Source organism: Molossus molossus, unplaced genomic scaffold, assembly GCF_014108415.1.
Source record: "Molossus molossus isolate mMolMol1 unplaced genomic scaffold, mMolMol1.p scaffold_m16_p_1, whole genome shotgun sequence".
In the NCBI taxonomy this organism is placed as follows: Eukaryota; Metazoa; Chordata; class Mammalia; order Chiroptera; family Molossidae; genus Molossus; species Molossus molossus.
In genome coordinates, this window is record NW_023425344.1 from 145,959,539 (window position 1) to 145,984,794 (window position 25,256).

Below are 25,256 nucleotides of genomic sequence, written 5' to 3' on the forward strand. Positions count from 1 at the left end.
ATAGACCCTCTGCAACTTTCCTAGTCCTTCCCCCGACATAAACCTGAGAGCTTGTTCAATCTGTCTGCAGTCTGCACATTCCCCAGTTTTTCTTCTCCTCCTCCCTACTCAGACCCACACATTCCTGCTTCCCTCTACCTTCTCCCTTTCCCTGTGACTGTACTGGACATTACCTGCCTCTCAGGAGTTCAGTAAGCTTGGTGTAACCTAAGTGGGTAGTCTGGTTGACTAAAGTCTGACTTAGAGCCTCTGGGACTAACAACCTCCCATCAGGCAGTGTTCACCATCTATTGACTTCCTTTATGACTTGTTTCTGCTTGGCTAAGTCATTTTCTGACCTAGTGTATCTGGAGAGGCCCCATTGATCTTAGGGCTGCCTCTCAAGCTTTCTGATCTGCAGCAGATTTTTCTTGCCTCATCAGAGAGCCTGGATTAGGGCTATGAGTTCAGCCTGTTGGGCTGAAGTTCCCCTATTCAAGGACTGTGACCAGATGACATGGTCCTAAGTTACTACTGCTGCCCCAGCGTACCTGATTTCTTCCTGGACATAGCTGCTCTCATTCGTGAACAATACCTCATCCAATGATGGCAGGAAGGCATCCTCGATGTCTGGGCAGGCTACCTGCACTATGTCACTTACCTCCAGGCAGTTCTGTAGAAGTTTCTCTGGGTCATTATCTGGAAGCAGGCTGGAAGGATTGACGGCCAATGGCCTGGAGTGGCAGTGGCCAGCAATTGAACAATTGGAGAAGAACACTGGAGATGATTACGTCTGAGTAGGGGGTATGGGCACTCCAGCATGACCAGAAATGAATGAGTCACAGTATTCTTCCCAAGGTCTATAGTCTTCTTTGAAGTTCAGGGGTAGGTTAGGGGCCCATTGGCTCAGTCAGGACTGAGTCTGCTGCACCAGTATTTACCAAGAAACTAACTAGTTTGTCCCCTATTGTCTTGTTATCCTTGGCTACCGAGGGCTCAGTTGGAAGGAGCCCTGGCCCTGTTATTTTTCCAAGTTAAAGATTTTTCTTTGTTCCTCTACACTGGACTTTGCCCTTGTCTTTTCTATCTTTAATCAGGACCTAGGCCTGCCATCCTGACCCTTTCTAGGGTGATCCTTTTCCGTGGGCCCCATTTCCCTTAAGGCTGCTATTATTACCTTTGCTATTTCAACCAATTGGGATTTTAGGCCCAACAGGAGAACATGGTGAAAAGTGTCCAAGGAAGCCCTCCCTTGGCAGTATTTGGGTCCCACCATAGGCAGAGGGATGGGAAAATTTCCTGACCCCAGGTTTTAAAAAAAACACGGAAAAAGGAAGCGTCATCCTAGCACGCCTATTTACACAGGGCAGAGTGTTTTTTAATTTTCTCCAAGAGCACTTTTGGCCTGCACCTGGGATCCCTATTTTCATCTCCCCAAAGTTCAGAGAAGCCTGCTGGAAACTTGCTGCCACCAAACCTGGGGCAGATGAGCCACCAAGCTGGCACCGAAGGAACATGCCTCTTCCACAGCTGGACTGTTCTCCCTGGGGGACACTGTGGCCTCCCAGTGAGTGCCTGTGTGCCAGCCCACCCCCCACCCCCATTTCCCAGGACGAGGGGCTCTCTATACTGAACCACAGTCCCAATGTGCGGGGCCATGCTGGACGCAGAAGGCAACCCACCAGCAAGGACGGCCCCTGAATCAATTGTTACTCTGTTAACTGCCTGTAGCAACTGAGCTACAAAATATTGATATGGCTCTTCAGGCCCTTATCTGATGGATGTAAGATCTAGTGAATTTTTCCTTTTGTTGGAAGCTCTTTCCAGGTCTTCAAAGCACAAATATTAATCACAGCTATAGCAGAAGATGATGGGGGGAGGGGGTCATTAAGGACTCATAGCCTTTCTTGGCTTTCCTCAACTCCTTCACTACACCTTGCTTCCCCACCTTATTCTCCTCTTGCACAGGGTCAAGGCAATCTCTAATTAGGGCCTAAAGAGGAAATGTTTGCTCCAGAAATTTGTTCGGGCCTTTTGCTGTATCTCTGCCTCGCAGGCACTTCCCTACCTTTGCCCAGGTTTCTCTTGGGGCCCAGTTTGGGGCCCACTACCAGTATTTGTGTCCTAATCAAACCTTCCTCAATTCCTTCTCTAAGAATGTTTCAGTATGCAACCCAATGAGGTCTTCTTGGCACTAGGGCTGCTATCCATGATTAGACTAATCGTAACAAAGTTGAGGGAGACACAGTAGGGAGGCAGATGAGGCCAAAAACAAGGGAAGACATACAAGATAGAAACTTTTACTTCATCCGCCTGGCTGCTCCCTGCACAAGTGAGGACTCACACAGGCTCCGTTACAAATGTCATGGAGCATGGTTACTCACACATAATTGTATTCTCACAGTCATACTCACACACCGTTTGAATTTCCTTCCAGAAATTTTCTATTCTTAGGGGTGCCTATGCCACTTGGGAGGTGATTGGTCTCCCCTTCCACCCCAGTGCAGGTCTGAATGAACAGTTTGCCAGATTTGAACCCCACCTAACGTCTTAGGGGGAGTCCCAGGAGAGGAGAGGCTGTGTCACGTCCAGCCCTCTCACTCTCATCCAGATAGACTGGTCACCCAGAACTCATCTCTGGAGGCTTTACCAGGTCTCCTTCAATCTTTTTGGGAATGTCTTGGCATCTCCCAGCTGCTTGTTGGAAACCCAAGCAGGATCTTTGGGGCCCTGGAACTCAGGTGGCACCTCCCCTCAGATCTATAGGAGTCCAGATCAGGAGAAGCTGCTCGTCCTAAATGCCTAGCCCTTGGTGTCACAAAACACCAGGAATCTCGCTGGAGCCTCCAAATGTTGTTACATGTCAGTGAGATAACCAGAGACACACAGCCGAATTGTAAAGGAGCACTTCATTACACCGGCGGGCTGTGGGGTACAGCTTCCCCAGATCCTCACCACCGGATTCTTATTGCTCTGCCTGTGCCCACCTCAGACCCCATGCATCCTTTCCAGCCCGGGGACTTGGTGTGGTAAAGAAGTTCATCATCCAGGGACTGGCTCTGGTATGGAAGGAACGGTACACTGTCATCCTGCCTACACCAATGGCTCTCAAGGTCAATGGCATTTCTATCTGACAACACAATTCCCAGCTGAGGGAGAAAAAGCAAAATGGACAGTTTAGGCCTCTCCAAATAAGACTCTTGCATTTATCAGGACTTTGATATTCTTGTTATGATTGTTCAGGGGAATTCTTATAGACCTGGGCCTCAATGGAACCGAGAATTTAGAAATGAACTATCAGGGGAGGTCTTAAGAAATGTTACTACACAGGGAATAAAGAAACCTATCTTGCCCTGGCTGGTTTGGCTCAGCATTTGGAGCATTGGCCTGAGGACCAGAGAGTCCTGGGTTCAGTTCCAGCTAGGGGCACGTACAAAAAAAACAAAAAACAAAAACACAAAACCTGTCTTCAACCTTGATCTATGTGACTGCTTAAGGGGAACCATTGGGGTCACAAATGTCCCTGATGTCTGGGTCACATATGGAGGGGTTAGCCCCCAACTAGAAGACACCCCAGCATGGAGCTGTGGAACATCTGCTGCAGAATGGGGATTACAAGGGATAGACATTTTAGGAGTCCATGACAACCCGATACCTGCAGGAAGCAGACAAAAAAAACTTCGCCCCCCCCCCCCTTTTTTTTTTATCATTATGAGGTGGGAATGAAAGGGTTAATAATGTTTTAACAAAATTAAACTCTCTGATCAGTTATTCCTGCATGTAAACACCCGAGCAGTTTTCTAAAAACCCTGCGACTGACACTCAGAGGAACCATGAAGATAAGGGGTTAATGGTGACCTTGGAAAACTTGGAGAAACCATAAAAAAGAAAGAGATTAATGATGGCCCTGACCTCTACCGAAGCAGACTCCTTACCTCTGAGACAGTGTGTATCAGCCCCGGCATCAATTAAGCAATGCCAAGAGAATGTGTTTTTTTTTAATTTATTTATTTTTTATGTAATTTTTTTGTTTGTTTGTTTCTGTAGTTTGGGCCTATAAAAGCCACAGAACAAAGAGATTTTGATGCTGAGCTCGAAATTCGCAACTCAGTATGCCCACACCCAAGCATATATAATAAAGCCATTTTGTTCTACGCTGGCCTTGCGTTGTGGATGTGATCTCCCGCTGGCTCAGACCGCTTAGCAATGACTCGGCTGACATCAGGGTCAGATGCAATGACTAATGACCCCCTACCATAGCACCAACCAAGCAGTAGAGACCCAGAGGACACACTTGGAAAGCTGATGAATATTCTATTGAGGGCCTCCTCTGAGACATCCCCTAAAATCCCTGTCTTTGGAAAACAGATAAAAGCCCTCAAGATGAAGGACTCAGCACTCTCTTTATATCTCTCTTGAGCATGCTCACGCCTTTTCTCCCCCCTTTCTTCATTATCTTTGCTTTCTTTCTCCAAGCTCCAAGGGCCCTTCTTTTGCCCCTGTAACTTACTTTCTGAGTCCATGCAGCATAGTTGGCTCACGTGAGTTTCTTAGCTCTGAGTTTTTTTCTTAGCTAACTCAAGGACTGAGGTCTAATTCTGGTGTTGTTGCTGTTTACGTATGGACAAAATCATAGTGTCTTCTTCCTCTTCTGACCTGCCGATTTTCTCCTGCCTCTCTCTGTGGTAAGTTCTTCCCTCAGTTCCAGTAACCAACAGTCCCCAGTCCAGTACTGCATTCACAACTAAAATGGGTTTTTCAATTAACAGTAAATGAAAATTGTATCAGGTTTCTTCTTTCCAAGAGCTGCCTCATCAGTATTTGCATGTTGAGCTTTCTCTCTCTGAAATGAAGTCCTGCTTCCAATTCTCATGCTTGTCTCCTTAGACTCATTCAGACATCTCAGAGCAAGTGGGATCGCTAGGGGCTCTGAATCTATTTACTCATGGCACAAAGCACTTTAATATTGCTTTTGGGTATTAATCATGAAATTCAGCTCTCCACATACATAATTCATGATTTATGATGGAGGTCCTACCTAGAAGGTATGTTACTGATATGTTTGTGTGCATCAGTGCTTAAAAAAAAATGCCAATATTTAAAAAGTCAAAGTTGGAAGTAAAAAAAATGTTAATTGACCAAGAAGGTCTAGCTCAAGAAGAATGGGGGTGGGGTACCTCATGGCTTCTGCAAATCCATGTTAGGAGAACCCAGAATTTAGGTGTCTATAGCTAGGCATGACAGGGATCCAAGAAAGAGCAAAAAATTTCTAAATCCCTTTGTTTCCATCAGTTCTCTGACACCACTAAATTGAGTCCAGTCTGGAGACTCCTGTAAATCTTTGATAAACTTTCAATACTTTGTACATTTTTTTCCACTTCTTTGAAAAAAGATCCTAACAAGAAGTTTCTCTTATAAAAATTCAGGCCTGAAGCAGAATTTCTCTAGTTAATTAGCAGGAGCTGTTAGCCTGAAGGCCATGGGAGAAATGCAGGAGGTTAGAATTGAGATATTCAGAAAGTGCAAGCATTTCCCTCTGTATCAGGTACAAAATGGTGTACCTCCTGAAGACTAGACCATGGCACACTTAGAAGTATCTCAATATTGTTTCCCAGGAGCCACGTTCGGGGGACAAATCCCATAATAGCTCTGCAAATCATTTAGTGAACTCACAGATACTTTGGATTTCTTTGTGGCTTGCAGTAAGTATAGGTAGAAAGGTGTTTTCTCACCTTCCTCCCTCTACGCTTATCTCCCTTCTCACTCCCTTATTAGCAATTAACAACAAATAAGGCATTATTTATCAGAACGGACACAGTCTCACTGTTACCACCTTAAATGCCACGTTCTTGAGTCTCAATGTCATAGAAATAAGCACTGAACTCAGTACAAGATCAAGCGAATAGTTTTTATTGCAAACAGCTTGTGCACAAGGGAGTGGACCAGAAAAGAGAAATTGAGTTCTCTGAGGGATTCTTGTGGATGGTTTATTTAGGCCTTGGTGTAGGTATAGGACTTGGTAATGAGGATGATCCTGGGGAGTCATAAAATGTTTTCATGGTCAGTGGACTACTCAAAGGGCCTGTAAAATGCTTGCATAAATATTCTAGTTACTGATGCAGGTCTAGTTACTGACTGCGTCCCACTTGGGTTCTTTGCTTCACGTAGGACAGAATTCAAATTCAAGCATAAAGTTTAAAGTGAGTTTACTAGTGAGACAGAATGGGCTACTCCATTAACAGAGCAGCCCAGAGCCCCTTCAGAAAAATTTGCTTCCTTTATTGAGGTTCATTTAATCTGGAGATAGGTGCATTCAGTAAGGGGGAAATATTAACGATCTTTCCAGAAAAGGGATGGAGATTTCTCAACATGAAGGACCCTGCTCTCTCTCTCTGTACCACTCTCTTGAGCATGCCTACACCTGTCCTTCCCACCTTTCTTCCGTAAGCTGCATTGATTTTGCTTTCTTTCCTCAAAACTCTGTCAGCCATTTCATGTTCTCTATGGGCTTTCCCTTTATGATCTTGTGGCTGTGGTGTATGTCATTTAGCATGTTAATGTATTACAATGAGCGTATAATGAGGCTGAGATTACGGTTAAGTGAAATTAGTCACCATGTTGAACTCTGTCAGTTTTAAACCACAAATCTGGTGGAGGGTGGTCTTACTATCCTGTTGACAGTTCTTGTAGGTCTTATTGATTACAGCTATTTACCACATACCCTATCTCATCACCATTTAATTGACAAAACAACTATTGTGCAGAACATAGTGTTTAAAAAAAGATGTTATTGTTGTACACTCTTTCTTTTTGTTAGAGGCTCAAGGTTCATGTGCTCAATGTTTCAAAAGAAAAGCCTATATTCAATAAATCAGAGTTTGAAGCAAGGAAAGATTTATTGATCAAGAAGGCCTATCCCCAGAACTTATTCTCAAATCATTCTTAAAAGAGTCTGAAATCCAGGCATCTTATGTTGTCAAGGGGAGGGAGGAAGGGCAAGACAAGGGATGGGTTCTGGCCTTAGACTGATAGGCATCTAAAAGGATTCTAGGAAGAGTGTGAAAATTCTCTCTCTTTGGTCCCCGTTGGTCTGCTGACCCCACTGATCTGAGTCCAGTCTGGAGAGTCCTGTGAATCTTTGCAAAACAGTCATTACTTTGTGCATATTTCCACACCTTTTTGCTGACAAGGAGGCTGCTCTAGTCTCAAGCAGAATTCCTCTTGTTAACTGAGTTATCTATAGCAGAAGCTATTATCCTGAAGACTATCAGAGAGAGGAAACATTTTTTCAGTCACACTTTAAAGATGTGGTTAGGTTAATTTTAACTATGGAATTTTACCGCAAGCAAAGAGTCATAGTCAGGCCTCTAAGGTGGAGTTCTTTCAGTCAAGATGGAGCCTAGATGTTACTTCTGTACTGTCTCATCACTAGGCATGTTTTATAAGTGAGTGTGGTGACTGTACTTTAAAGCTCATCACTACTATATGTCATTCTCTAGTTTCTTCTTGCTACCTGTCTGGGCAAAGAGACTCTCAAGGTCAATTTCCATCCTTTTCTGTATTCCCTGACTATGCAGCTGGGTGGGTTATTGTTTAATATTTTTATTGTGGTGATTGTTTTTATGAGTGTATAGATATGTCACAACTTATCAGATTTCACACTTTAAACATATATGTTTTAAAATATGAGAATTAGCCCGGCGGGTGTGGCTCAGTGGATTGAGCATCAACCCATGAACTGAGATGTCCCAGTTCTATTCCCAGTCAGGGCACAAGCCTGGGTTGTGGGCTAGATCCCCAGTAGGGGACATGCAGGAGGCAGTTGATTAATGTTTCTCTCTCACATCAATGTTTCTTCTTCTTTCTCTCTAAAAAAATCAATAAAAACACATTAAAAAATAAAATATGACGAATTCTAATACGTATAACTATTTTTAAAATGTGCTTCCTAGACCAGACCTCATCCCCTCCTCCACCAAGGGAAAAATAAACTTCCTCTACATGTATCTAGATGTTTCATAGTTCCTCTGAATATCAGACCAGGATTGATAATAAATAAGAAACATCAAGAGAAAGACATTATTTAGAAGGAACTAATTCAACACGCTTGGTTACCACAGCAGTTTTTGTAAAGGCAAAGTAGCTCAATTCCTTGGGGAGAGAGGGGTCTATGACTACAGACTATAGGGAAAACCCTGAGCTCCTCTGCTTCTCTCCTTCCAGATGATTGTGGCTGGCTCCCCACTCTGGCTCCTTGCCTGCCACTCCAGAGTCCAGTGTTGCCATCCTTCAACTCTCAGTCTGAACACAGTGCAGGAATGTCTGTGGCACTGGCCACTTGACACAAAGCACATTGTCTTCCAGCCAGCAACAGGGGCAGTGACTGTTCTCTGATCCCTCTAGAGGTGTGTTAAGCAATGATTGCAATATTAATATTTTACACAAATCTACCAAACAAGTGCTGTGGCAAGTCACTGTCTCAGGGAGAAAGACAGGAAGTTGGGAACTGGCTAGAAGAAAGTGGGTTACTTGAGAACGTTTGGTTTTGATGGAATAAAATAACTTTCCTTAAAATTTGTAATCATCCAAGGGGAGATAAAAGTAACTTTAGGATGTACCAAAAACTTTATTAAGCCCAATTAATATTTATATTAGTTCATTTAGATCTTGAAACTGCCCTGACAACTAATACTAATCACTCTATTGAAAGTGCCAGTTTTCTTATTTGCCTTTTGCACTAAACTGAAAGCTGTTCGAGAACAGAAACCAGGTCTTCTTACCCTTTACGACTGGTGATTTGTAGGGTGCCAGACCAAGTAGAATTTAGCAGATTGGTGAGTAGGTATAATGTCCTCTACTTAATGAGGCAACTGATTATCTGCAGAGTTAAGTAACTTGCACAGGTAGTAAATGTCTCACAACACGGCAAAGGCGCCATGGCCATTGTAATGACATGGTAGCTTCAGACCGAAGAACGATGCAGGCAACTCCATAGAATAGCACAGAATTTATTAAAGGGTAATTGACTTACGGGGTAGGAGCAGACAATAGTTTTGTAGGGTGCCTTTTATAGTAGTTTCTTAATAGTATAATTCAGGTACTAATGATTGACAAGAAAAAGGGACAAAGTGACAAAGAATGTAGTACTCACCAGGGGCCATACTTCCTGGTGGTCTTGTGATAGATGATTGTTTCTCATTGCTACCGTTACCAACTTGATATTTGTTTTGGTTTTTATGCCGTTTCAGCCATTACTAATAAAGGGACAAAAGTTTTGTCCCCCTAAACTGCCTTTTTGGGATATTGATTTTAAGATGTTTATTAAGAAACACAACTCTCGCCTGGTCAGTGTGGCTCAGTGGATAGAGCATCGTCCCATGGTCTGAGAAGTCCCAGTTTGATCCCTGGTCAGGGCACATGCCCGGGGTTGTCGGCTCGATCCCCAGTAGGGGGCGTGTGGGAGGCAGCTGATCAGTGTTTCTCACATCAATATTTCTCTCTCTCTCTCCCTTCCTCTCTCTCTAAAAGAAATCAATGAAAACATAATAAAATTAAAAGAAAGAAAAGAAACAAAAGACTCAGAAAGAACCTTTGACCATTTCCCTTTTCCATCCCCAAAGATTCAGATTGAGAAACTTGCTTCAGAAAGGAGATCTTAGGATGCTGATTTGACTTAATTTGAATTCAGTGTAGCAACCAAGGGAGCTTCAGACCAGGACCTGTTAGGTAGATTCCTGCTGTGTCTCCTTGTTCTGAGTTGCTCACAAGGATTTTTATGCCATGTATGTTCTGTTCGTCCTAATCACTCATTCTCACTTCTCAAATCTAATATCCTGTTCCCCCTTTTTCTTCTTGTTAAAAAACTGTCTTATATATGCAATGGTACCTCACCGTCTTTGGAATTGTTATGTCTATGTGAATTCCCCATGCACATGCATTGACCTTTGTTTTTTTCCTGGTATCTATCTCTGTTAATTTGGTTATTAGTCCAGCCAGAAGAACTTAGAAAGTGAGAGGAAAAATATTTATATTCCCCCCTTCCCCCATTTGGTGAACCAGCCAGAATTACTGGCTGGGACACTGCTGACTTCCTGGACAGCCATAGCTGAGAGGTCATGGGTGTCTGACCACAGCCTCTCTGATCTCTTGTCTGCAGGGTTCGGTGAAAGTTGGAAGTGGCAGTCTTTTTCTCTCTTCCAAATTTACATTGGCAGGAGAAAATATTTTTGAAACTAGCTTCTTGGGCTTAATGACTCTTGGGGTTTTTTAATTAAATTTTATTTTTTTTATTGATCCTTTCCTGACTGAAATGGTTATTTTGTTTTTCTATGTCTATGTCTTTAATGTCATTTTGTCATACAAAGGAAATAGCATTAGGCTAGAACACAAACACAGGCATAGACTCCCAATAAGCCTGTTCTTTGAGCTGGCCTCACAGGTTGGGGAATTAAGTGGTTCTCTCCAGACTGGTATCTGTCCAGACAAACATTGCTGTGAGTCTTTAGATAAAAATCAGATGAGGTTTTATTGTCCATCTTATTCTATGTCCTAATAGATTTGCTTGTGACCTGCGGAAATATTTTCTCTGGTCTGCCTGGTGCCACAAATGAGTGGGTTTGTGGCTGGAGGCATCTCACATTTCGTGGGACACTGGAAATACAATGTGCACACTTTCATTGTGACCACCTGTGTAATGAAGGTCTGTGCTTTCTCTGACTTGCTTTGAAAGTGAACTTTTGCATCTATGAGAGCTGCATCTTTTGCTCTGTCTTTGTATAAACTTTTCTGCTTCCTTGGTTAAGCTGTAAAAGGCTTATTGTTGTTTTAAATTGAAAAAACTTTTAAATTTAAAATTTTAGAGAGCTCTAATACTGAAATAATAACTAGCCATTAAGATACCCTGGCAGGTGTGGCTCATTGGTTAGAGCATCGGCTCATGTACTGAAGGGTCATGTGTTTGATTCCCAGTCAAGGACACGTACCTGCATTGCAGGCTGGTAACTGACCTCAGGTGGGGCACATGTGAAATGCAACTAATTGATGTATCTCTCTCACGTTGATGTTTCTCTCTCTCTCTCTCTCTCTTTCTCTCTCTCTCCCTTCTCTTCCCTTCTCTTCTTCCTTACTAAAAATCAATGGAAAAAATATCTTTGGGTGAGAATTAACAACAACCGCCACAAAGGTTATTAAGATAAAAGATTATGAGAAGAGGTACATTTGAACAGGTTTCAAATGTTTTAATAACTGATCAGAAACTTGACAAAATTGGAAGCTGAGTTTTCAAAGACTAATAGGAATATTTAGAAAGTCAAGAGGTCTTCTTGTTGGGTAATCAGAAATGTAAACATTCCTCAGCCTGAAGCTGAGGAAACTGAAGAAAAAAAACCTGACACTTATAAGAACAAGTGGCTAAAGTCACCATGCCTGATACTCTCCCTCTTTGACTCCAGGTTTCTTTTTTTTTTTTACCTCACCCGAGGATATTTTTCCATTTTTGGTACAGATAGAGTGGGAGGGAGAGAGAGGAAGGGAGAGACAGACAAACATCAACGTGAAGGGACACATCGAGTGGCTGCCACCCACATGACCAACCAGGGCCGGGGACAAACTGCAACCGAAGTACGTGCCCTTAGCGGGAACCGAACCCGGGTCTCTCCAGACCGCAGGCCGACGCTCTAACCGCTGAGCCAAACTGGCCAGGGCTGACTCCAGGTTTCTTAAAGTTATCAAGCACAAATGAAAAATCTTGTGTCTTCTCTACAATTATTAGTAATTCTGTTTATGTGTATGAACTGTTTGTGATATCTGTTTATATATGGTGTGTTCTGCTTCTGGATTATATTACTAGGTTGTTGTATTTTACTGACTTGAAGAAATTAAACACTTACATAAATTCCTCTTGATACAGCAAAGGTATAATGGTGAGTACTACAGACCAAGTGTTTTTCAGAATCAAATAATCTAAAAAATATTTTATATTAAAGCTGGCTTAAGTTTGGTTTAATTAAATAGATATGTATTTTAGAGTTATTAACATCGAATATGGTATTTTTGTTTTACTTGGGTTTACAAAAATAAGGCATGTTTGTTACATATTTTGTCCAGAAAACAGCTCGGGTGATAATTCACTTTGAATCCCATAGAGTTGTTAAAAATTAATATAGATATGAATAATATAGAAAGTTTTTAGATAAAACTTTTTAGTAATAATTGCCCTGGCTGGTTTAGCTCAGTGGTTGGAGCGTCGGCCTGTGGACCGGAGAGCCCCTGGTTCAGTTCCCGCTAGGGGCAGGTACCAAAAAAAAAACTTTTTAGTAATAATATACACACATTTAAAAATAGTGTTTTAGCTCTGGCTGGTGTGGCTCAGTTAGTTAGAACATTGTCCCATGCACCAAAGGGTCACAGGTTCAATTCCTCATCAGGGTATATACCAGGTTGCAGGTTCAGTCCCTGGTGAGGCTTCTACAGGAGGCAACAGATCAATGTGTCTCTCTCACATCGATGTTTCTCTCTCCCTCCCCTTCCTTTCTTTATTCCACTCTCTCTGAAAAACAATGGACAAAATATCCTTGGGTGAGGATTTATAAATAAATAAGTGAATAAAATAGTATTCTAGATGTCTTAGATAATTTGAAACTAAAATTTTCTTGGCTAGATTGAATAATAGATGGTCATCGAATGTCTAGATTATTTCTCATTGAAATGAAATACTGAAATATGGATTGCTAGATAAGTGGTAAGTTTATCTAGTTTTGGTTTCTTATTACAGAGAAATTAAATGATTTTTATTTTCTTTTACTCTGTTCTAAGGACAAAGTTTTTCCTGTATTTATTGTTCTATTCCAGATAAGACTTATGAAAATAGTCTACCTAGAAAGCAGAGATTCTATGTTTTATTAAAATAGTTTTGTGTCATGTTTTCTTAATCAAGTCACCTGTATTTGTTTTATACTTTTTATTGTCATTTTAAATAAATAAAAACTTTAATATAGTTTTATCATGATATATGATCTTTTTGGTCAAGTAAGTTTGATGACTTTCCCAGGGTTTGAATTTTAGAGAGGTTTTAATAACCTGGAAATGTCTTTGGGTCATTCCAGTGAGTCCCTGAAATACCTCAAATATTTGTTTTCTCTGTTCATATAAAAGAGAAGTTTAAAACTCACTAGGCCTATTGGATGTGCTTAAATTACATGAGAAGCTTTGTCAAATAAAGAAATAATATTTATGTTGTAATATAATATATATTTATTTTTGTTACTAAAATAGATGTTGTAGTAATATAAAAATCTCCAAGAATCTGGATTCTTCTTCAGAGTTTCCTAAAATCTCTCAACCAAGCAGCATGTGGTCTCATCGAGCCCCATACCTCTCATTAAGTGGCCCCAGGCTTGGTACTAGGAGCAGCCAGCCTTGGTTCACAACTTGGCTTTTCCTGGGCACCTCCAAATCCAGCACAAGAAGCAGCTATCTACAGATCACTTTGCAGCTTATTCTGGGTGGCCCAGATAGAACACAGGCAGTGGCTGACCTTACCCCAGAGCTAGCACACCCAGTGGACAGCTTCAAATCATGTCGAAGCACCACCACCCAACCACCTCCACAAGTGACACTCTCAATGAGGGAACTCAGTGGGTACCAGCACCCTGATGAAGTAAGTCTTGCTCTCTGAGGTTGGCCTGTACACAGCTGATCCTCCAAGATAGTCAGAGGCCAGTGGTCAGTGGGCACAGCCTGTCCTCGAAGCTGGTCAGCCCGAGTAAATCCCTCCCATTGACATGCTAACAGCAATCAAGACTCAATTGCAACAGAAGGGTGTACAGTCCACACTAGGGGTATATCGCGAGGGCCCAGCTGGGGTGATCAGGGAAGCTGTGCCACTGGATCCTACAGGGCATCTACAACAATAGGCTACTCTATGAAGCCTTGGAGACATAGCAACTCTACCTAATACATAGAAACAATCACAGGGAAGCAGCCAAAATGAGGAGACAAAGAAACGTCTCAAATGAAAGAAAAGAACAAAACTCTAGAAAAAGAATTAAACAAAATGGAGATAAGCAATCAATCAGATGCAGAGTTCAAAACACAGGTTATAAGGTTGTTCATGGAACTTGGTGAGACAATCAAGGAATTTGGTGAGACCTCCAAGGAACTTAGTGAGAACATCAACAACATAAAAAAGAACCAGTCAGAAATGAAGGATGCACTAACTGAAATAAATAACAATTTATAGAGAATCAATAGTAGAGTTGGTAAAGCCAAGAAGCAATCCATTGATTTGGAATATAAGGAAGCAAACAAGACCCAATCAGAACAGCGAAAATAAAAAAAAATGAGGACAGAGTAAGGAGCCTCTGAGACAAATTCAAGCACGCTAACATTTGCATTATTGGGGTTCCAGAAGGAGAAGAGAGAGAGCAAGAAATTAAAAACCTATTTGAAAACAATAATGACAGAAAACTTCCCTAATTTGGTGAAGAAAACAGACATACAATTCCAGGAAGCACAGAGAGATGACTGAAAACAAACAAACAAACAAACAAACAAAAATCAACCTAGACATTTTTGGGGACCTCAAAACTAAGGAATTTACCCACATTTAGAGGTATTACAGACAAAGTCTGGCAAATATGTGGCCTTGCTTCTTAGCTCTGGGAGGCTAATTAAAGTTCAATCTGGCCTGGCTGGTGTGGCTCAGTGGTTGAGAATTTGGTTAGGGTTTGATTCTTGGTCAGGGCACATGCCCAGGTTGTGGGCCCAATCCCATGTTGGGGACATGCAGGAGGCAACCAAATGATGTTCTCTCCCATTGATATTTCTCTCCCGATATTTCTCTCTCTCTCTCCCTCTCCCTTTTCTCTCTCTAAAATCAATAAAGAATTTAAAACAAAGTGTTCAATCCGGAGATTCCTTATGAAATTCCAGCAAAGCAGATTTAAGAAAGCCTATATGATCAATTATTATTCTCATATTTATGCAAATAATCTGACCTAATTAATTAAAACTAGACTTACAGGGTATATGTTCTTAATTTGACTATCTGAGAAAAATAAAGGTTATTCTGGAGAGAAAAATTGTTTCAATAGTAACTATAATATACATTATTGTTAATTGTCTTTAAAGCTTTATTTTTCATCCATGAACTGGATCCTGATTTTTTCTAGTTTTCTTAAATATTTGGCTACAACCATTTGAACTAATATTTTATTTTCTCTCTTCCTTTGACCTGAAATTATTGAGAACTAAAAAATTTTTTCTGAGCCTCGGCAAATTTCAGTTGAAGGACATGACGTAAACTTGAGAAATCACCAAAGCAGCTCCTTCTTAAAAAATCTCAGTGATTAATGCTGTGTAAGCCATGCAGAATTTACCTGAACATCTGATGACATTACCCGAGGCATTCAAATTGCAGTCCGGGAGGATCTATCAGATAGACATGGTCTGCCCTCATTCTGGCAAAAGGAATTTTGAGCCTTACATTGGAATCTTCTCAACTGACAGCCTTATAAACTCAGTAACTGGTTAATAATTTGCTGTGATTATTCACTTTTTTTTTCTTTCTGTTTTCATGGTCTTACAGCTTATTAAATACCTAATTGCTTGCTTACACAATGTAGGCCTCACATTGGGAGCCCATCTGTATCCCTGATTCTTAAATTTAAGTAAACAGATTTTTTTTCAGGACTAAATGATTGGAATGTGAAACTTAATTATTTAAAGTTTCAAAGGCAGAACTGAAGGAACCAAAATTCTACCACCCTGAAACTGCTCCTTTGGGATAATGACTTTAAGCTCTTTATAAGAAACACGACTCAGAAGGAGGTTTGAGCCTCTCCTCTTTCCTGCCCAGGAAATTCAGACAGAGAAAGCTGCTTCAGGGAGATCTTAGGATGTTCTCCTTAGCCTAATTTGAATTAAGTATGATAAATAAGAGGGCTTCAGGTAGATGCTCTTGTCACTTAGGAATTCACAAGGCTTTTAAGATCTTTGTGCCAAAATGGAGGTGGGGGGCAGAAATTATATATATATATTCTAGTCATTGATCTATTACTAAACACCCCCCCCCCCCCATGTGATGCGATTTAATATGAAATGAGAGTTTAGAGCTGCTGGAACATTTGCTTAATTTGTTTCTATGCTTTGCCTACCTTTGGGATCATTCTATAATGTCTGTCATGTTATTTAAGCTGATTTAGAGATACAGCTAAATGAATTTCTAATTTGGTCAGTTATCTTGACTCTCCCAGGATATGTTAATTGCATGTAGAAAAAAAACAAATCAGAGATTGTCTCCATGTCAGTGTAGTTCATTTTCCTAAAACTAATGCCTTCTAAGAGTTTGGGCATAAAAGATTGTCCTAGTTACCCTCATTCTTACTCCCTCCTGGATCAGAGACAAAAGGTGACTACAAGTGTTGGAGGAGGGAGGAGTTGGGACAGGAGGATTAGGTCTTGCAAAAAATGGCACTCATAATTTTGTTTTTAATTTTTTCTTGAAATATGTTTGCAGTGATTTTAAGGTCACAGAAAAAGATTAAACAGAATGTTTATCTCACACTTAATTTTGTTATTTTTAAGTAATACTATATGTTCTCTAATGTTTCTAAGAATTCAAAACTTCTGTAGCACATATTTCTTCAATCCATGGGTTTCTTTTAATAATAAGAATGAAATTGAATTGTTTTATTAAAGGAAATTCAGTCTTTTACCAGCTTACTTTCTCCAAGAATCTCTGGAAATGTCCAGGTAATACTTTTTTTTTTTTCTGCATTCATCTATTTTATTACATGTTAAATATATATATATATCACCCTCCTGCTAACAAGCTTAGTTTGCAAATACAAACAGTAGGTGCACACTGAAAAATAATTATCTAAATTTTTTCACTTGCAAAAGTTTAGGTGTGATTTAGAAAAGTCTCCCCTTATTGGTATGCATAAAAAGATGCATCTCACATCTTCAGTCAATTAAAGCTGGATCCATTCATTTTCTTTCTGGAAATAGGAATGATTATCCTGAGCACTTTCAGAGTTTCAGCATTTATGGCATTGTAAATGTCCTCAGTCAAAGGCACATACATTTCTACTTTGTCATCCAAGAAATACAAGGCATCTTGATGACTGCAAGGTTAAAGCCCTCCTCCACGAGGGTCACTTTTCGGTGTTTAAAAGTTCCAGTGATCTCGATGTTGTCCTGTATCCTTAGAAACCGAGGTGCATAACCAGGCAGGTAATCTGCAATGTGCTTGAAGAGTTTCTTCCCATCAAATTCATGATCTTTCTTCATCTTGATTGAGGCCATGTCAATTCAACCCTCGTGACCTGGCACAGGCACTCCATAAACATTCACTTTTTGGACAAGATCAACCAGTCCTAGAATGTCAGAGACTTCGGTGGTGGCTGCGTTTTCCCCTTTCCACCTTGGCCTCCAAGCTCCCGGAATGTGTCTCCAACTCTGTCGTGGAAGTAGATGAAATCTTCGTGGTCAATCATTAAGAGATCTCCACTGTTGAAATAGACGTTTCCTTTCTTAAAGACAACTCTGTTTTTTGGGTTTTTTTTGTCTGAGTCTTTCCTCCAGCATAGCCACTAAATGGTGTAAGCCGTGTGATTTTGCAAACCAGGAGTCCAACGTCACCTTTGGGCACTTTGATGCAATATCCATTTCCATCTCGAACAGGTTCATTTTTCTCCACATCATATTTAATCAGCTCATAAGATATGACTCTTCTGTGTAGGTAGTTTACTCTTCCAATAGCACCAATTTTCCTCATATAATTCATTAAGCCGACATTGCCTTCCATGGAGGCATAGAACTCATAAATGTGAATGTCCTCAAATCTCTTGATGAATAATTCTCTCCACACACCTCCTCGCAAGCCATTTCCCAGTGCCACTCTTACTTTGTGATCACGGTCGTTTGGTTTCATTCTCGATGTGGCTGCTTCTTTAATTCCGTACCTGTAGGACTTCCATTCAGCTTGATTTCAGGTGGTTTTGAATGATGGTTGTTCTGTGGTTTAGTTGTAACTTTGATGTGGTTGTGGGAGGACACGATGCCGTGTTTACCTACGCTGCCATCTTGACCGGAAGTCTCTCCAGGTAACACTTATGTGGCATATAGAGCCATTCTGATTGTCACTCAGGTCAAAACATGACATCCGAAGACCCATTCTGAAGATGCTGCTAGTTTCCTACACTGGTTCACAGCAAACATGAGCAAAGGTCCTTCTTAACACTCTCCACAAACTTTACTTGAAGACTCTGAAATTGTAATATGTCAATGCAGAGCAGTTTTACAGGTAGGTACTATTAAGAGTTGTTCTAAATTGGAGAACTCAAGTCACCGCATAGAGTTTTCCCTGATATTGTTGTAATTAGTTCATTGTTCTCCCCTGATATCACTGTAATTAGCTAGTTGTTAATAAAAGAAAAGGAGCTAAGGGAAGGCCAGACATTATAGGCATGTTCCCTACAAAACACTTGGGGAGGGAACTACATAGGGAAGATGGCCCCATGCTCAGCAAAGCTGGGATGACAAAGGGAAGTTACTTTCCCGACAGTCACACCTGGGCACAGAGGGCGTTGCCAGAATGGGCATGGCCATTGCAAGGGCATGTAGATTTGGGATATATAATCCCCTACACAAAGAAGTTCACTCTCTTGGTGCCTCTTGGAACACTTGGTTCCTGGATCCCGCTTGGCTTCCTGGCACTCTCCCATGTGGCCCTCGGCCATGCAGACCCCACACACGATGGACTAATAGACTGCAACTAGCTTGATGCTGTACTGGACCTGACTCCAACATGGAAGGGAAATTCTGGACACTGGCTCAGATTTCACTTCTATTGAAAACCCAGCTACACTTCTTTTATGACTGAACTAAGAAAAATAGCACTTTGGAAACCCATGGGATATAATTCCATGGACAAAAAGTGACTCATTCTCCCATTCAAGTTTCAGAAAATTATTTTTCTCTGGATGGGAATTAACCTCTAGCAACAACAGGGGAGATGACCCATGCTCTTTTTCAGTATCACCTCTACTGCGTACCTATCTTCTCAGGTGTCAAGTTGCCCTGTCTGCCTTTTTCTCTCCAATTGGAGGGCCCAGAATATCCATCACCCTTGGAATCCAGGCTCCTGAAACCTAAAAGGTCATATTTTATTCTTTGTTCCTGAGACATAACATAAATGTGTTGCATAAAGGAAGGTTGATCTAGGCCCCTTGGCTAAGGGGACTAAGTGACTTCATTTTTATTGGCAGTGAACCTTCCTTGGTATTTTTCTAATAGGTTGATTACCCCTAGAAGTAAAGGAACTTTGCCTAAGGTTATGGTCGACCTACATAACAGGATGTATCTTGCCTATACTCACCCTGATGGTTTCTGAGTATCAGGAACTGAAAATCATGAGCCCAGTGACTAATGCTTATCTTGGCTTCTGTAACAGTGGTTTGCACAGGATAGTTCCTTTTTCAGGGTCCAAGAAGGATACAGCCTTTGCCTTTAAAAAGCTTGCCCCAGAGCTCACTCAGGGCTGCGTGATTGGAGAGCCCACGCCCCCTCGCAGTCTCCGGCTTTTGCAATACAGGCTCCTTAATTTGAACCTGTGGCCTCCTCTGTCTGGCTCGCTGTTCCAATATAAGGTAAGCCCAGGTACGACATCTATTAAAGGAACAGTTTGGTTTGAGAAAAACCATTCTGTAAGCACTGGTCATTGACAGACTTGTAACTACTTCAATATTGGGCCTTTCCAATATGCATTGTCTTTGGCTGCTACTCAAAAACTGACCACTCCACTTGGACTTATATTGGTTTTTGGCCAATAACTCTAGAGGTTGACAAAGAAACTGAAACTCCCTCTGTGAAAGTGACCTGTGAAAGGAAGCAGAATATGTTACCCCAAAATAAGGAAAATTTACATTAGAAAGGGTGCCTCTACCAGGAAGAAAGCTATTATCAGAGATCACTTTTTCTTTGAAGAGACTTATCTTCATGGCAGGGCAACCTTTGTTTGCCAAACATTTACACTTCATCTTCCTGTGAATTACTTTCCACCCCTTTGTTGTCCTAGAACTGTATCCAGTTCCCTAGCTCAGGATGGTATATAAGGCACAATGCTTTGCCCCCTCTTGAGTCCCATATGTTGTGGAGCTCCCACATGTACCCATGTAATTAAAATTGTTTTCTCTTATTAATCTGTCTTCTATTACATAGGATTCTCAGCCAAGAACCTGTAAGAATAGAGAAAAATGTATTTTCTTCCCCTACACCTAGGGCCAACATTGTTCTCCTTGGAATATTGGCAAATGCAAGCCAGGTCTCCCTAGGCTGGCAGTGGTGTGGAAGTATTGGAGTAGCAGTTAGTTAGATAATAACAAAAGAGGGGGGAACGAATGGAACAATCATCCTGGGGAGTATCCACCATTCTTCCCAACACAGCAAAACATCCTGCTTGCTTGACTAGGTGGCAAAGATAGTTTTACAGCCACCCTGAAGGTTAACCGACCTCATTTGCCAGACTAATGGGGGAAGGGAGAAAACTGCAAGGGAGGGATTCCTTTTACATGGTGCAAGGCCAGTAGAAACCAAGTGATAAAACAGAACAACGAGGAATGCGCAGTAGGAGGCAAAATGGCAACCATACAGTGGGGAGGGCACCTGCCTGGGAAAATCTGAAAAAAATATTGCATGGGGAAAGTCACAGGGCCTGGAGAATACAAAAAAGAGTAGGTAGTGGGAGGGGCAAACACAAGCCTGGGAAAAACCAGGGAGTGGGTGGTCTGAAAGAAACCTGCTCTCCCCCAAACCCAAGAACATGTATGGAAACTAGACAAAGAACACAGCACATGCCCTCCTGGAGCCCACCTTCTCTCAGGCCCGAATATTTGCCTTCTTTCCTCCTAAACTCTAAGGGTCCCCACAACACGGGAGCAGCGAGCAGCAGCAGAAGACTCTCCTTTTGCCTCTGTAACTTCCTTTCCTGAGTCCAGGCAGCTGCTACCCTGCAGCCTGCCTGCTGTCTTGGCCTCTCAGAGTGTACTGTCACTTGTCACTCGCTCTAATAAATCTTGCCTCTATCACTAAACTCCTTCTACGTGAGTGTGCCGGAAGTTCTTTTCCCATGACACCACAGAGGTGCCCATTTCATTTCCTAACCGTGCCAGGGCAGACCAGCCTTGGTATCAGTCCTCTTCTGGTAACAAACGGGTTCTCAAACACTGAATAAAATGCGGCAGAAAGTGGTTTTATTGCTGTTAATGCAGTGCAACAAAGCTTCGCTGAAGTTCCAAGTTAGAAATACGGAGGTCTGGACCCTTCTTTGCCCTCTTCCGTATTGCCTTCCTTTGAAACACACAGAGCTCCTAAGCAGAAACGAATGTTTTTTCTGTTTGTCCCAACCGGGTCGGTGTCCTTGACCTTCTAATTCTCCCAATAGCTTCCCTTTTTCTTCTGTGGGAACCAGGAAAACCAACAAAAGAAAAGGCAGAAGAGCTCATAAGAGAACCTGTACCAAGTGAGAGGAAAAGTGATAACTTTATTTTATTTTATTTTTTATTTTTTTTATTTTATGAATTTTTATTTATTTTTTTGTTACAGATATTTTACCTTTTTACCCCATTGGCACCCCCCACCCCACGCCCCTCCACCCTGTCCCTGGCTTAGTTGTCCATGTCCATTGGTCATGCATACATGCATATAAGTTCTGTGGTTTATCTCTTCCCATCCCCCCACCCCCCATCCCCTCTTCTGAGGGATGTCAGTCTGTGCCCTACTTCCATGTGTCTGGGTCTACTGTATTCCTCAGACTGTTATGTTCATTATATTGCGTATATAAGTGAGATCATGTGGTATTTGTCTTTTTCTGCATTTCTTCTTTCTCTTAGGATAATACTTTCCAGGTCCCTCCATGTCGTCTCAAAGGATAAGAGATCTTTCTTTCTTACTGCTGCATAGTACTCCATGGTGTATATGTACCACAGCTTTTTTATCCATTCGTCTACTGGTGGACACTTGGGCTGTTTCCAGATCTTAGCTACTGTAAATAGTGCTGCTATGAACATGGGGGTACATATATTCTTCCTGATTGGTGTTTCAGGCTTCTTAGGGTATATTCCCAGCAGTAGGATCACTGGGTCAAATGGAAGTTCAATTTTTAATTTTTTGAGGTAGCACCATATTGTTTTCCATAGCGGCTGCACCAGTCTGCATTCCCAACAGCAGTGTATTAGAGTCCCCTTTTCTCCACACCCTCGCCAACACTGGTTGTTTGATGATTTGTTGATGGCGGCCATTCTGACAGGTGTGAGGTGATACCTCATTGTTGTTTTAATTTGCATCTCTCTGATGATTAGTGATGTTGAGCATTTCTTCATATGTCTCTTGGCCATTTGTATGTCCTGTTGGGAGAGGTGTCTATTCAGCTCCTCTGCCCATTTTTAATTGGGTTCTTTGTCTTCCTTTTGTGGAGTTGTATGAGCACTCTATATATATTGGAAATTAACCCCTTATCTGATACATCATTGGCAATGATGTTCTCCCATACAGTGGGTTGCCTTTCCATTTTGATGGTTGTTTCTTTTGCTGTGCAGAAGCTTTTTAGTTTGATGTAGTCCCATGTGTTCATTTTCTCCTTTATTTCTGTTGCCTTAGGTGATGTATCAGTGAAAATTCTGCTCTGTATGATGTCCGAAATTTTGTTGCCTACATTTTCTTCTAGAATTTTTATGGATTCACGGGTCACATTTAAGTCTTTTATCCATTTTGAGTTTATTTTTGTGTATGGTGTAAGTTGATGGTCTAGTTTCATTTTTTTGCATGTAGCTGTCCAATTTTCCCAACACCATTTATTAAAGAGGCTGTCTTTACTCCACTGTATGCTCTTGCCACCTTTGTCAAATATTAATTGAGCGTATTGCCTTGGGTCCATTTCTGGGTTTTCAGTTCTGTTCCACTGGTCTATATGCCTGTTCTTGTGCCAGTACCAGGCTGTTTTGGTTACAGTCGCTTTGTAGTATAACCTGATATCTGGTATTGTGATCCCACCTACTTTGTTCTTCTTTGTCAAGATTGCTGTGGCTATTCGGGGTCTTTTTTGGTTCCATATGAACTTTTGAAGTATTTGTTCTAGTTCTATGAAATATGTCGTTGGTATTTTGATGGGGATTGCATTGAATCTATAGATTGCTTTGGGTAGTATGGACATTTTAATGATGTTAATTCTTCCAATCCATGAACAGGGTATGTGCTTCCACTTTTTTATATCTTCCTCTATTTCTTTTTTCAATGACCTGTAGTTTTCTGCAAATAGGTCCTTTACTTCTTTGGTTAAGTTTATTCCTAGGTATCGTAATTTTTTTGGCGCGATGGTAAATGGGATTGTTTTTTCAGTTTCTCTTTCTGTGAGTTCATCATTGATGTACAAGAATGCCGTCGATTTTTGACGTTAATTTTGTATCCTGCTACTCTGCCAAATTCATTTATAAAGTCTAATAGATTTTTGATGGAGTCTTTAGGGTTTTCTATGTAAAGTGATAACTTTAAATAGTCTTATCTAAGTGGACAGGAAACAACTGATAGGGATGGTCTGTCTTATGAGGGGGCTCACAGGCAATATCAAAGAACTTGTATTGGGCAGCATCTTAGTAGTGACAGTTAGGATACTTCCCTCCAGTGAGATTGCAGTTAGTCATGGTAACAGGCTTTGAGCTCTGGTGGCAATTGTTCTGGCCATTCTTGTTCTGGACAGTCATGGGCAACTTACAGGCAGCAGCCACATTCTGGAAGGAGTCATGCAGAAAGGTGTTTAGAGGCTTACAGTGCTGAGTATAATTATTGACACCATTCATTGCCTTGCATTGGAGAGGGCTTGGCTGTATATGCTGAATTTCAAACCACTGAACCTTGGTGAGATTTGGAGGCAAAGCACAAAGTGGACACACTGGCCTCCAAATCACAAGATTTCTAGCGCCATCTTTTCTGTGTAGGAAGAAGAAAGATAACAGTAGTAGTAGAAGCAATAAAAGCAAAATTATTATTTATAACCATTTAGATTTTTATTGTGCCGTTTAAGATTTCATAGCTCTTTTTTTTTATTCCTAACCATCTTCTTTGTCACTTGAGTCTTACAATTCTATGACCAATCTGAAGCCCAGTGAGGAGGAATATGAAGTAAGACCTCTCCTCTTATTGGCAAATCTGATTCGTCTCTTTGTCCTGTACTCATGTGTTAGACGGCCCCCGTGTCAGAAACCTTGTCTTTGCCCTCTTTCCTCCTGAACTATTTTCCCTCCATCTGACCTGGACCTCCCAGCCATCTTCCCTGTCCCTGTCTTCCCAGCCCGGAGGTTCTCTTACCAGGTCTCCACACTGGGGCTCCCGCTGGAAACAGAAGCAGTAGATAGTCCCAGGCCCAGAGGCTTCTGCAGGCTGTTTCTTCCCCAGGCAGCCCAGAGCTGCCCGCCTGTGGCAGAGGAGTTCTCAGCCCTGAGCAAAGGGTAACATAGGGCTTGGAAGATAAACTTCTTGCGCACACTTTTGATGAGATGCTTAGACCTTCAAGCCTCCTGTTTAAAATCGTATCAATATCACTACAGACACAGGAAGAGTAAGCTTACTTCAAAAAAAAGTGTGACTCAAAACTTGCAGTTTTGAAGAGTTGATCACTTATGGATATGGGAGGAGTGCTTCCTTCCTGATCTGAAGCTTCAGTGTTTTGAAGCCCTATGATTTCAGTTTCTTAAGAAAAATTATACTAAGCAAACCTGATACTATAACTGCTATATACTTGGTAATGTGTCAGTTCCAACAAAAGACTTGCAAAAATTATTCATTTATGTGTACATTTATTGGACCACATACTGTGCTACTCAGATTCAGGAGCTCGTGATCTAGTGAAAGAGACGAATACATTATACATTAACAAGTATAAATAGCACTTACGGCTCTGATGGAGAAAACAGAAGGGGAGGGCGAGGACAGAGGAGAGAGGAGAAATCATTGGAGGGCACAACACCTGAACTGAGATTTGATAATTAACTAGGAGCTAGGTGAAGAGGATGGTAAGGGCATCCTCAGAAAGAAACTCAGTGAGAAAAGACCCATATGCATGAAGAAGAAGAGAAAATGTGGGGTATTTTCCTATTGAATCTATTCTTACCTTTCCATTGGTGCTGCAATACCCCTTTTCAGAATCTCCTTGTCTCATGGAGGGCTCACAAGAAAGCCTCCCACATGGACATCCTACCTCTAGACTCTCCTTTCAACCCATT

General features: G+C 41.5%; 2 pseudogenes; both read right to left on the reverse strand.

Annotated features, from left to right (window-relative positions):
• Positions 1 to 16,948: 16,948 nt before the first annotated feature.
• LOC118643715 lies at positions 16,949 to 17,914 on the reverse strand (annotated as a pseudogene).
• A 3,309-nt stretch (positions 17,915 to 21,223) lies between these two features.
• LOC118643786 lies at positions 21,224 to 23,942 on the reverse strand (annotated as a pseudogene).
• Between the last annotated feature and the right edge of the window lie 1,314 nt (positions 23,943 to 25,256).